Source organism: Pogoniulus pusillus, chromosome 29, assembly GCF_015220805.1.
Source record: "Pogoniulus pusillus isolate bPogPus1 chromosome 29, bPogPus1.pri, whole genome shotgun sequence".
Classification (NCBI taxonomy): Eukaryota; Metazoa; Chordata; class Aves; order Piciformes; family Lybiidae; genus Pogoniulus; species Pogoniulus pusillus.
The window spans coordinates 16378541-16390696 of record NC_087292.1 but is presented as its reverse complement, the minus strand read 5'-3'; the positions used below and the strand labels follow the sequence as shown (position 1 = coordinate 16390696).

The following is a 12156-nucleotide window of genomic DNA, read 5'->3' as shown; positions in this document are numbered from 1 at the left end:
GAGGTGTCCCTTGCCTATGGCATGGGGTTGAAGCTGGAGGAGCTTTAAGATCCCTTCCAACCCACACCATTCTATAACTCCAAGATGCCAAAGAGCAGCTGGTTCCTGAGGCAAACCTGTGCTCCACCAGGGAGAGGAGCTGCAAGCCCGTTCTTCTCCTCCAAGTACCATCACATTGCTCCTTTCCCTGATGCCACAGGTGAGCTCAGCACACCTCCAGCTCCCTCCTGCTGCTTTCCTGCAAAGAGAAGCAAAAGGCAGGAAAAGGTCCTGCTCAGAGCATGGGGCTGGAGAAACTTGCACTGTGGAAAAGCAGCAGCTGTGGTGCTGGCTGGGATTTACAGTGTGGTACCTCAGGGAATCAGCTGCTGGGTAGCTCTGGCAGTCGCTGCCGGTGCGAATGGTGCAGGGGGAGCAGTGCACATAGGAAAGGCTGAGAGCTCTGGGGCTGGTTACCCTGGAAAGGAGCAGCCCTGAGAGGGCATCTTATGGATGTTTATAAGTATCTGAAGGGTGGAGGGCAAAGAAGGGCTTGGCTTATCTCAGTGGTGTCTTGTGACAGGACAGGGGGCCATGGAGACAACCTGGAACCCAGGAACTTCCACCTCGAGATGAGGAGAAACTTCTCTTATGTCCAGAGAGGTTGTGCAGTGTCCTCCAGAGACTTTTGAGACCCATCTGGATGTGTTCCTGTGACCTGCCCTAGTTGACCCTGCTTGTCCTAGGGGGGCTTAGGGGACTCTGCAAGTCCCTAGGTGGCTTGGACTCCATCTCCAGAGGTCCCTTCCAACCCCTGCCATGATTCTGTGATGTGAGTGGAGTTGAGAGCTGCAATCTTGGATTTCAAAGGGCAGCAGAAAGGCAAGCAGGCTGTGAGAGAAGCCAGCAGAAGTCTGCTCAGCCTATTGTGCTGTCAGAGGGAAGAGCCCCAGCTGGGTTTGAAGCATCTGGTGGTTTGGTTTGGGCTTTTTCATTTTGCTACTCCACCTCTACAGGTAAAGCTACATCTCTGCAGCTGGGTCTGAGAGCAAAGGGGCTGGTGTGTGATCCTTCACCCTGGAGGTGCTGGGGCTGTGAGCTCCCTGGGGACGCTTTGCCACCTCCCCAGTCCCTCCAGCGAGGGATCAGGGGTGTTTTGGAGGAAGGCTAAGCCTCCCCTTGCTGGTTACAGGTTTGACAGTGTTGCTGTCACTTCTAAGCATGCTCCTGGCAGCACTCACAGGTCCAAGCCCCTGGATTCCTTCAGCGCTGGGCTGTGGGCTGCAATGTCATGTGCAAAGCACAGGGAGGCAAGGCTGAAAGGACAAGGAGGCAAGGCTGCCTGCCCTGCAAAAACACAGGACCAGGAGCAGATGAGGCTCTGGAAGCCTTGTGAGCACCCACCAGCTCTGCTGTACCTGGGGGAGAAGTCTTTGGCAGCAACATTCCTCTTCTCTTCACCCCTGCCAACAGCCCCAGAGGAGCTGTGGGGCAGTGGAGCTTGGAGAGGGTTTGTCCTGGGCAGTTTTCAGTCATTTTTCTCTCCTCTCAGGGGATGGAGACTTGGCAGCTTCCGAAAGAAGCTGGGGCTGGAGCAAGGAGAAGGTGTGGGATTGCTGGAGATGACTCTGTTGACAAATGGGATTCATCATCGTTCATTTCTTTAAAGCATGAGTCAGAGGCAGCAGCCGGGAAAGGCTGATGGAGCCATGTGGGGAGGTCACAGGCCAGCAGGGCCGTGCTGGGGTGACCAGAGGGACAGCTGGAGCGAGCTGTGGTACCTGGGCAGCGCTGCCACACCGCCCCCAGGCTCGCTGCTGCATCCAGCACGTCCCAGCGGGAAGTGAGGCTTTCACTTGCCAGGGGGAAATAGTCTTGGCCAGGAGGTTGGGGAAATTGGAGCAACTGGGAAAAACACTCAGGTTCTTGAGCTGGGAAAAAAATTGTTTTCCTCTAATTGTCAGTGCTCCTGCGTTCATCGGAAGGAACTGGCTCAGCACTCTGCTCCCGGGGCGTGATGCAGCCTCTCTGCAGGACAGCCTGGGTGCAGCACCCCACGGAGTGGCAGAGAGGGTGAGGCTGCTGCATAAACCTGGGGGCTGAGCACCTCGGACAGTGCTCACAAAGGCAGAAACCTGCCAAGTCTGCAGAGGGATGTGCTGATTGATTGAGTTTCCTGCCCTGCTGCAGCCCCTTGCTCCTCTCTAGCCCCTTGCTCTGCTTCATGTGCCACAGCTCCCAGCCTCGCTGCAGCCCCTAGCTCTATTACTCTTCATGCCACAGCTCCACTGCACCCCCGGCTTGACAGCCCCCAGCGCCACCGCAGCCCCTGCCCTGCAGCCTCCTGCTCTGCTTGCAGCCTCCTGCTCTGCTGCCCTTGACCTCACTGCAGTGGCTCATCTGGATCACGGCCCCGGCGGTGAGGCTGGAATCGTGTCGCGCTGAAAGGGCCTGCAGGACTCCCTGGTGGTCTAGTGGTTAGGATTCGGCGCTCTCACCGCCGCGGCCCGGGTTCGATTCCCGGTCAGGGAAGTGCTGTTTTTGCCGCTCTCTCCTTCTCTTTTACCCTTCCCCTCTCTTCGTCACCCATGGCCTCGCCCCCGCTCCACGCAGCCGCTCTCCCCGCACCCACCGCCACGCACCGCGACCGCTCTCCCGCTCCCCGGTGCGCTGCGGGGGGTTCTCGGTGCGCAGGCGCCTTCTACCGGCCCCTCCTCCGCCCGCCGTCGGCGTCGCCGGGTCCCGCTCGGTGTCTGGCGGCGGCGGTAGCGGCTGAGGGGACGCCGCTGCGACCGGGGCCCGCTTAACGCCGGGAGGAAGCTTAGCCAGAACCGCACCGTGGGGCCGGGGTTGCCCGGCCCCCGCCCGCCCGCGGGGCCGCAGGTGAGGTTGGAGGGGCTGGGCCGGGCCTGGCCGGGCCCCGCTGGCGGGTGGAGGCCAAGATGGAGCTGCCAGCGGCAAGGCGGAGGACGGGGACCGGGCGGGGAGGCGGCACGGGAGCGTTGTGGGGGTGGGAGCGGATAGAGGCAGGAGGGGAGCGGCCAGGCAGGGTGTCCCCGGGGAGGATGCGGAGGTGCTGCCCGCGGCCGGCAGGCTCTGCAGAGCATCCCCGCAGCGGGCAGCCCCTGCCGAGGGTACGTGTTGGAGGCGGCGTGGGGCGGCGGGGGGGGGTTGGCGATTCCCGCTCCTTGCCTCCCTCCCACCCACCCAGCGGCGCATTCCTTCGGGGCTTTGGGGCCTGCGGCCTCTACCTCCCGCGTGGGGGAAAGGAAAGGGGGGGGGGGGAAAAATAACCCCCAGCCCCCAACCCACCCACCCCAAGCCCACAAAATCCCAGCCCGAAACTCCAGGCGAAGGCCTGGGAAGGTGAACGGCAAACGCAGGTCGTTGGCGATGCGCTCGGAGCTTTAGGGGGGGGTTGGCAGGGAGGGAAAGGGAGGGCGGGGATCGATTTGTTTCTGATCTGTTTTTTCTCTATCATCCCTTTCCTGACGTTGATCCCCTTCCATGGGGTTCTGTGGGGTTTTTTTTGGGGTCGTTTTTACCCCAGAATTGCCCCCGGCTCAGCTTATGATGTGCTTAATGAATGACGTATTAAGCACCGGGAAGTAAATCCCAGCCCTTTTCCTCGGGAGGCGATAAAAAACCACCCCCTGACCCCCCCACCGCACAACTTGCAAAGGCAGCACAATTCTCTCTTCTTCCTGCAGCTTCTTCTGCTCCTTGAATTAGGAATTCCAGGCAGGTAATGGCAGTGGTGGCAGGGAATACCACTGGACAAAATGGGGACAACCCAGCTCAGCCTGCTCCTGGTTTGCTGCTGTATCAACACCTTGCTGAGGCATAGCCATGCAAACCCCTTGGCCTCCTGCCTCAAACCCCTTTAGCCTCCTGGCTCAAACCCCTTTGCCTCCTGGCTCAAACCCCTTTAGCCTCCTGGCTCAAACCCCTTTGCCTCCTGGCTCAAACCCCTTTGGCCTCCTGCCTCAAACCCCTTTGGCCTCCTGCCTCAAACCCCTTTGGCCTCCTGGCTCAAACCCCTTTAGCCTCCTGCTTCAAACCCCTTTGGCTTCCTGGCTCAAACCCCTTTAGCCTCCTGCCTCAAACCCCTTTGGCCTCCTGCCTCAAACCCCTTTGGCTTCCTGCCTCAAACCCCTTTAGCCTCCTGCCTCAAACCCCTTTGCCTCCTGCCTCAAACCCCTCTGCCTCCTGCCTCAAACCCCTTTGGCTTCCTGGCTCAAACCCCTTTGGCCTCCTGGCTCAAACCCCTCTGCCTCCTGCCTCAAATCCCTTTGGCCTCCTGGCTCAAACCCCTCTGCCTCCTGGCTCAAACCCCTCTGGCCTCCTGGCTCAAACCCCTCTGGCCTCCTGGCTCAAACCCCTCTGGCCTCCTGGCTCAAACCCCTCTGGCCTCCTGGCTCAAACCCCTCTGCCTCCTGCCTCAAACCCCTTTGGCCTCCTGCCTCAAACCCCTTTGGCCTCCTGCCTCAAACCCCTTTGGCCTCCTGCCTCAAACCCCTTTGGCCTCCTGCCTCAAACCCCTTTGGCCTCCTGCCTCAAACCCCTTTGCCTCCTGCCTCAAACCCCTTTGCCTCCTGCCTCAAACCCCTTTGCATCCTGGCTGCTGGAGCCTCTTACCCACCTGGAGCCATTCCTCTTTGGGAGGGCAAGGTGAAAACCATCCCCTGTGTGGCACAGAAGGGAAAGCCAAAGGGGTTTTTTAATCCCTTTATTTTCTAGGTTGGTTTATGTCGAGGTCTTCATTTCCCTGCACCGTAGAGCTGTGGAGGCTTTAATGTTCTCTCTGCTGCGGTAAAGCTTGGGAGAGGAAGGCATAAATTTGGCACCTCCTCATCATCCACTGGCGTGAAATGATTCTCCTAGCTGGTGCCCTGCCTCTTGGCCTCGCTCTGGCTTATCTTCAGGAAAGGGAAATGTTCCCTCTCTGTTGGTATTTCACAGTGGTTTGCTGCTGCTGCTGAAGCAAAAGGCTTGCAGGCTGCATTCGCCCAGCGGCTGCCTGCTGCTTCTTCACCCATTTCGTGGCTCCAGGAAAGCTCTCAGGAGTCTGGGAAGCTTGGAAGGATTTTTTTTCCCCCCTTTGAAACACCTCAGGGTTTGGAGCTGTTGGAATGCTGGAATAGCAGCAGCCACCTTTGAGGGGGAATTGCTTCCTTTGCCCGTTGGGTTTGGGCTGGTTTCAGGGGGTCGGCGTTGCAGTGTGGTTTGTGTTTGGCTGGGAAATGGTAGAGCCTCTGGTCTGACTGGGAGGGTCTGAGAAACAGATGCCAGATTGGTTTGCACTAATGAATTGCCTCTAATCATTCAAGTGTGCTCTGCTCTGGAAGGGAGAAAAAGAGGGGAAGCAAAAAGCTGGAGTTTGGAGAGAAATTGGATTTAATAGAGAGAGTTTATTTTCATTGGAGCAGCTTCCTGTGGTTTTCCCACTCTGAGGGCTCTCATAGAATGGTTTAGATTGGAGGGGACCTCAGAGATCATCGACTTCAACCTCCCCACCATGGGCAGGGATACCTCTCAAAGAGACTTGGCTGCTCGGGGCCTCATCCAGCCTGGCCTTGAACAGAGAGGAGGCAGCCACAGCCGTTGTGGGCAACCTGTTCCAGAGCCTTACCACCCTTGTGCTGAAGGACTTCTTCCTCACCTCCAGTCTAACCCTGCTCTCCCTCAGCTCCAGACCGTTCCCCATTGGCCTATCTCCAGACACCCTCAGGGCAAGTCTCTCTGCAGCCTTCCTGCAGGGTACCTTCAGGCACTGGCAGGCTGCTTTAAGGTGCCCCTGGAGCCTTCTCTTCTCCAGGCTGAACACTCCCAGCTCCCTCAGCCTGTCCTCATAGCAGAGGTTCTCCAACCCTTGGAGCATCTTTGTGGCCTCTTGGACTCAATCCAACAGCTCTGTGTCCTCCTTGTGCTGGGGACAGCAGCACTGGAGGCAGGATTGGAGGTGAGGTCTCAGCAGAGCAGAGCCAAGGGGCAGATTCTCTTCTCTTGCCCTGCTGCCCACACTCCTCTGGCTGCAGCCCAGCCTGTGACTTGCCTTGCTCATGATGCTGGCCATGCAGAATCTGCTTTATGGATAACCCTGAATCTGGAGATGAGATTTTCACCTTTCTCTAAGCATAAATAAATGCTTCTTTCCCTCCTTTCTTTATGTCATCTGAGTGACTATCCACAGTGTTTAAATCAAAAGGGAGATGCTGCAGTGTGGTCGTTTTCCTCCTATTTTTTGTGATGGATTCCCTTGATAAATTGCAGGTTCAAAGTGCTGGGGAAAAAAAAAACCAAAGTGGAGATTTCCCAGCTTCCCAGGGTAGCTGCATGCTCTATTAAACCATTTCTTATCAGTCAGGGGCTGAAAAAAGTGATGCTTTTGTAGCATGGTTTCTTTTTTACTCCTAGAGTAAAACTTCTCTCCACATAAATGACTCTCAAATTCTCACCATCTTGGCGATTCCCAAGGACTAAAACCACTCTTCCAGGCTTTCCTAAATGCCAAGCAGTCAGCTTCCTGCTCAGCTGGTGGTGCTGTGCCTTGTTCTGCAGTTGGGTTGCAGAGAGGGTGATTGGCATTGGAATGGGCTGCCCAGGGAGGTGGTGGAGTCGCCGTGCCTGGAGGTGTTGAAGCAAAGCCTGGCTGAGGCACTTAGTGCCATGGTGTAGGGTTAGGTGATAGTTTGGACTGGATGATCTTGGAGATCTCTTCCAACCTGCTTGATTCTATGATTCAAAGTTATCCTAAGCACCAGTATAGGCTGGGCAGTGACTGCCTTGAGAGCAGCCCTGAGGAGAGAGACTTGGGGGTGATGGTGGATGAGAAGCTTAATCTGAGCTGTCGGTGAGCTCTGGCAGCACAGAGAGCAACCAGAGCCTGGGTTGCAGCGGCAGCAGGGCAGGGAAGGGATCCTGCCCCTCTGCTCTGCACTGCTGAGACCCCACCTGGAGTGCTGCATCCAGTGCTGGAGCCCCTGGGACAAGAAGGATGTGGAGGTGCTGGAAGGTGGCCAGAGAAGGGCCAGGAGGATGAGCAGAGGGCTGGAGCTGCTCTGCTGTGAGGAGAGACTGAGGAAGTTGGGGCTGTGCAGGCTGGAGAGGAGAAGGCTCCCAGGGGACCTTCTTGTGGCCTTGCAGGATCTGAAGGGGGCTGCAAGAAAGCTGGGGAGGGACTTTTTAGGCTGCTAGGTAGGGATGGGACTGGGGAGGATGGAACCAAGCTGGAAATGGGGAGATTCAGAGTGGATGTTAGGAAGGAGTTGTTGAGCAGGAGGATGGTGAGAGCCTGGCAGGGGTTGCCCAGGGAGGTGGTGGAAGCCTCATCCCTGGAGGTGTTTAAGGCCAGGCTGGATGGAGCTCTGGGCAGCCTGCTCTAGTGTGAGGTGTCCCTGGGCATGGCAGAAGGGGTGGAACAGGCTGATCCTTGTGCTCCCTTCCAACCCTGCCTGCTTCTGTGATGCTAATTTAAGTTCATGTGGTTTGTGGCTGAGGTGGCACAATCACCTACCTGCCTTGGTGCTGAAATCACCCAACGTGGATGGAGCCTGCCAGGAATGTTTCTGCAGCAGACAATCAGACCTGTGGCATGGACCAGCTTTTCTCCTTGTGCTGTGTGGAGGTGTCCATCAAGTCAGTGGAGTTAGACTCTTCAGACTTCAGAAGCAAATGAGTGGTGCCAAAACAGGAGTTGAGCACCTGACAGCAGGAGCATTGCTTTGGAGAGTCTGGGTCTGATTTGCAAGTTTGGCTGGTGGGCAGGTGGTGACTGTCAGCAGTGATGCAGTTCATCATCAGCTTCCTTCTCTTTTGTGAGCTTCAAGGAGGCTTTTCTGTCTGTATTTAAGCATTTTGAGAGTGAATTCTAGCAGAGGTTACTTGAGGAATGATGGTTTAGGTGAAATTGAAGGAGCTGATGTTACTGTCTGTGTTGAATTTGTGAATTCCAGACATCCTCTCTGCCCATGGAATAACTTAGAATAACCACACTGGCACTGGTCTCTAATAATGGTCTTATTCCCCACTTTTTGGATGAGTTTGACAGTGTTTTCTCTGGAGCATCATGGATGCTAATAACCAGAGTAGATATTTTCTGGGGGTACATTTGGCAAGGGAAGGGGTTGGCAGAAAAGCTTCTCTGTGGGACTGAGCACTCCAGCATCTTCCCCAGAGTGTGTGAAATAGCACTTGCCAGCAATTTCACTGCTCTCCCATCTAACACACAGGCCATGGGGGTTAATTTAAGGTGATTTTAATAAGCTAACTGATTTCCTGCACAGCTTGATCTGTGCAAGTCCTCTGTGTGTGGCTTTGCCAGCTTGCAGAGCTAGCTCAGCTCTGCTCCTCGTACCCTTTCTCCTCCACGTCTCCTGGCTTGGCTACAAGATGAAGCAGCACTAGAGAGAGGTTTCCTCTGCCTGGGTAGATGGAGAGGGTCCAGCACAGCTGAGGGGTCTGAAGCAATTAAAGACTTAATTGTCTGAGGTGGTTCTACCTGTGCTGAGTATCCACACAGATCTGTCTGACAGCTCTGGGCTCGCCAGTTCAAGAGAGACAGAGAACTACTGAAGAGAGTCCAGCAGAGGCTACTGAGATGCTGAGGGGCCTGGAGCAGCTCTGTGAGGAGCAAAGGCTGAGAGCCTGCAGAAGAGCAGCCCCAGAGGGCATCTTAGCAGTGCTGAGCAGGAGCTAAAGGAGCTGTGGGGGACAAGAGGCTGGGGCCAGGCCCTTGTCAGTGGTGCCCAGGGACAGGCCAAGGGGCAGTGGGCACAAACTGGAAGCCAGGAGGTTCCATCAGAACAGGAGGAGGAACTTGTTTGGTGTGAGGGTGCAGAGCCCTGGAGCAGGCTGCCCAGAGAGGCTGTGGAGTCTCCTTCTCTGCAGAGCTTCCAACCCCACCTGGGCATTGTGCTGCTGGGCAAGCTGCTGGGGGTGCCCTGCTTTAGCAGTGAGGGATGGAATGAATGATCTCCAGAGGTCTCTTCCAACCCCCACCACGCTGGGATTTAGGGATTTAACTCTCTAACTACCTATCCTGACCATCAAAGCTCTTCCACACGTTCAGAAAGACCAAACCTGGAGGCTAAGAAGAGAGCTGAGGAGCAGACTTGGGGCACCTGCTCTGCGCAGGCTGTCAGCAGGTTGCTGGCACTCGCAGAGAGCTGCTTTTGAATTCTTCCTCTTGCTTTAATGTGTTTTTCATTCTCTGGGGTCTGTTAGCTTGTCAGTCACTCACTGGTGCTGCTGGTTGGGTGACCCAGTGACTGCTTTTCACCTGGGAGAAGAGGAGTTTGAATGGGGCCATAGCTTAAGATTCACTTAGAAGTCTTCTTAATCGATAAGACAGAAACAAACCAAACAACCCAAACAAAAACCCCACAGCTGCTAGAGAATGATGTGGGTTAGCTTCCAACTCATTTTGTTTCTTATTTCAGGCAGTGTAAACTGATAGCAAGGCAAAAAAAAGACAACCCAACCCCACATTCTGGAGTAAAAAGTGCCTCAAAAGAGTGTTTGACTAATTTAAAGCAAGTGATAGCAGCTCCCAAAACAGGAACGATTTGTATGTGCCCAGAAGAGCTAAATCATAACCAAAGCATCACAACTCTGGGCTTGGGTTTGTTTTTTTTTTTTATCAGTGCATTCTTTGATGTGTAGGTTATGCATGGGAGAATGGAAGGTGGCTTTACCATACTGCCCAAGTTCATGGAATCAGGCAGGGTTGGAAGGGAGCACAAGGAGCAGCCAGTTCCAACCCCCCTGCCATGCCCAGGGACACCCTACCCTAGAGCAGGCTGCACACAGCCTCAGCCAGCCTGGCCTCAAACACCTCCAGCCATGGGGCCTCAACCACCTCCCTGGGCAGCCCATTCCAGCCTCTCACCACTCTCCTGCTCAACAACTTCCTCCTCACCTCCAGTCTGACTCTCCCCACCTCCAGCTTTGCTCCATTCCCCCCACTCCTGGCACTCCCTGAGAGCCTAAAAAGTCCCTCCCCAGCCTTTTTGTAGCTCCCTTCAGGTCCTGGAAGGCCACAAGAAGGTCCCCTGGGAGCCTCCTCTGCTCCAGCCTGCACAGCCCCAACTCTTTCAGCCTGCCCTCATACACAGCTCCTTTCTTAGGTCTTGCCAACTTCTGCTTGCCTTTGGTCTTGTCTCTGTACAGCACCAGTCTGAAGGGTGGGATGGTTGCTATCCAGAGGGCCCTGGCCAGGCTGCAGAGGTGTGCTGAGGAGAAGCTCATGAGGTTCAATAAAGTGTAAGTGTTAAGGTCCTGTACCTAGCTCAGGGCAACCCTAGTTACAGAGTCAGTCAGGGTTGGAAGGGACCACAAGGAGCAGCCAGTTCCAAGCCCCATGCTATGCCCAGGGACACCCTACCCTAGAGCAGGCTGCACACAGGCTCAGCCAGCCTGGCCTTAAACATCTCCAGGGCTGGGGGATGCTGAGATTGAGAGCAACCCTGCAGAGAAGGACTTGGAGCTGCTGAATGAGAAGCTGGACAGGAGCCAACAGTGTGAGCTTGCAGCCCAGAAGGCCAAGGGCAGCCTGGGCTGCATCCAGAGAAGTGTGGGCAGAGATGGAGGGAGGGGATCCTGCCCCTCTGCTCAGACCTCATCTGCAGCATGTCCAGCTCTAGAGCCCTCACCAAGAAAGGACATGGGCCTGATGGAGAGGGTCCACAGGAGGCCCCAGAAGTGATCAGGGGACCAGAAGCCCAAGTTCTTCTCTGCAGGGCTGCTCTCAATCACCCCCCAGCTGGGTGGGTATCTAGGATTGCCCCAACCTGGGCACAGGACTTTACACTCTGCCTTATTGAACCTGCTGAGCTTCTCCTCAGCACACCTCTGCAGCCTGGCCAGGTCACTCTGGATGTCACCCATCCCATCCTTCAGCCTCACCAACTTCTGTGAGCCCTGCAGGTTGATAATAGTTTGCAGTGCAGAGAGGAAGAGCCAAAAGTTTCCTGATGTTGAGTTACTGGAACATGTCCAGGGAAGGGCAAAGAAGCTGGAGAGAGGCCTGGAGCACAGCCCTGTGAGAGAGGCTGAGGGAGCTGTGGGGGTGCAGCCTGCAGCAGAGGAGGCTCAGGGCAGAGCTCATTGCTGTCTGCAGCTGCCTGCAGGGAGGCTGTAGCCAGGTGGGGTTGGGCTCTGCTGCCAGGCAGCCAGGGACAGAACAAGGGGACACAGCCTGAAGCTGTTCCAGGGGTGGTCTAGGCTGGATGTTAGGAGGAAGTTGTTGTCAGAGAGAGTGATTGGCATTGGAATGGGCTGCCCAGGGAGGTGGTGGAGTGGCTGTGGCTGGAGGTGTTGCAGCCAAGCCTGGCTGGGGCACTTAGTGCCATGGTCTGGTTGGCTGGGCAGGGCTGGGTGCTAGGTTGTGCTGGCTGAGCTTGGAGCTCTCTTCCAACCTGCCTAATTCAATGAGTCTATGTCGTTTCAGTGACCAAATAGGAGCTACAAAAAGTAGCAACTCTCTCTGAAGGTTGGTGTTTGCATTTCCCCTGTGTGATGTCTTTAATTTTAGGGCTGTCTTTCAAAGGGAAATCCTTTTTCCCCTTCTGCCATTCCATCTTTGCTGGCATTGTAAGGATTTTCTCTTCCTCAGATGCTAAGATCTTGGCAATTTTATTGATGCTCAGAAATAGTTTGTGGGTTTGTAGCCTGAGTGCAGTGTGTGGGATGTGATGGGGACCTGTGCCTAGGCAGGGCCATTCACTGGGAATCACAGAATCAGGCAGGCTGGAAGAGAGCTCCAAGCTCAGCCAGCCCAACCTAGCACCCAGCCCTGCCCAACCAACCAGACCATGGCACTAAGTGCCTCATCCAGGCTTTTCTCACCCTCTCCTTATAATCAGAGAATCAAGCAGGCTGGAAGAGAGCTCCAAGCTCAGCCAGCCCAACCTAGCACCCAGCCCTGCCCAACCAACCAGACCATGGCACTAAGTGCCCCAGCCAGGCTTGGCTTCAACACCTCCAGTGAAGTTCTTCTCTTCCTCGTGGCAGGAGGATTTAGAGACAATTCCTAACCCACAATTAGGTTTAAAGCTGCTTTTAAAGATGAGGAGGCTTTGGGATCCTACTGAATTAATAATAACCACGTCTGCAGTGGTCTGGAACTGTGTCCTGTGCAGGAAATTCACCCTTGCAAGGCTGGATTGCAGCAAACAG

The 12156-nt window shown here is 55.5% G+C and overlaps 1 protein-coding gene and 1 non-coding gene across 3 annotated transcripts in view; both read left to right on the top strand.

Annotated features, from left to right (window-relative positions):
• Positions 1 to 2439: 2439 nt before the first annotated feature.
• Positions 2440 to 2511, top strand: TRNAE-CUC (transfer RNA glutamic acid (anticodon CUC)). The gene has a single exon. It is a non-coding gene; the product is annotated as a tRNA-Glu (tRNA).
• A 168-nt stretch (positions 2512 to 2679) lies between these two features.
• Positions 2680 to 12156, top strand: part of DNAJC5 (DnaJ heat shock protein family (Hsp40) member C5) — a 39968-nt gene continuing 30491 nt past the window's right edge. For both annotated transcript variants that reach the window (XM_064168067.1, XM_064168065.1), the window contains exon 1: positions 2680 to 2862. The gene's annotated coding sequence lies outside the window, so the exon portion shown is untranslated. The remainder of the gene's footprint in view (positions 2863 to 12156) is intronic.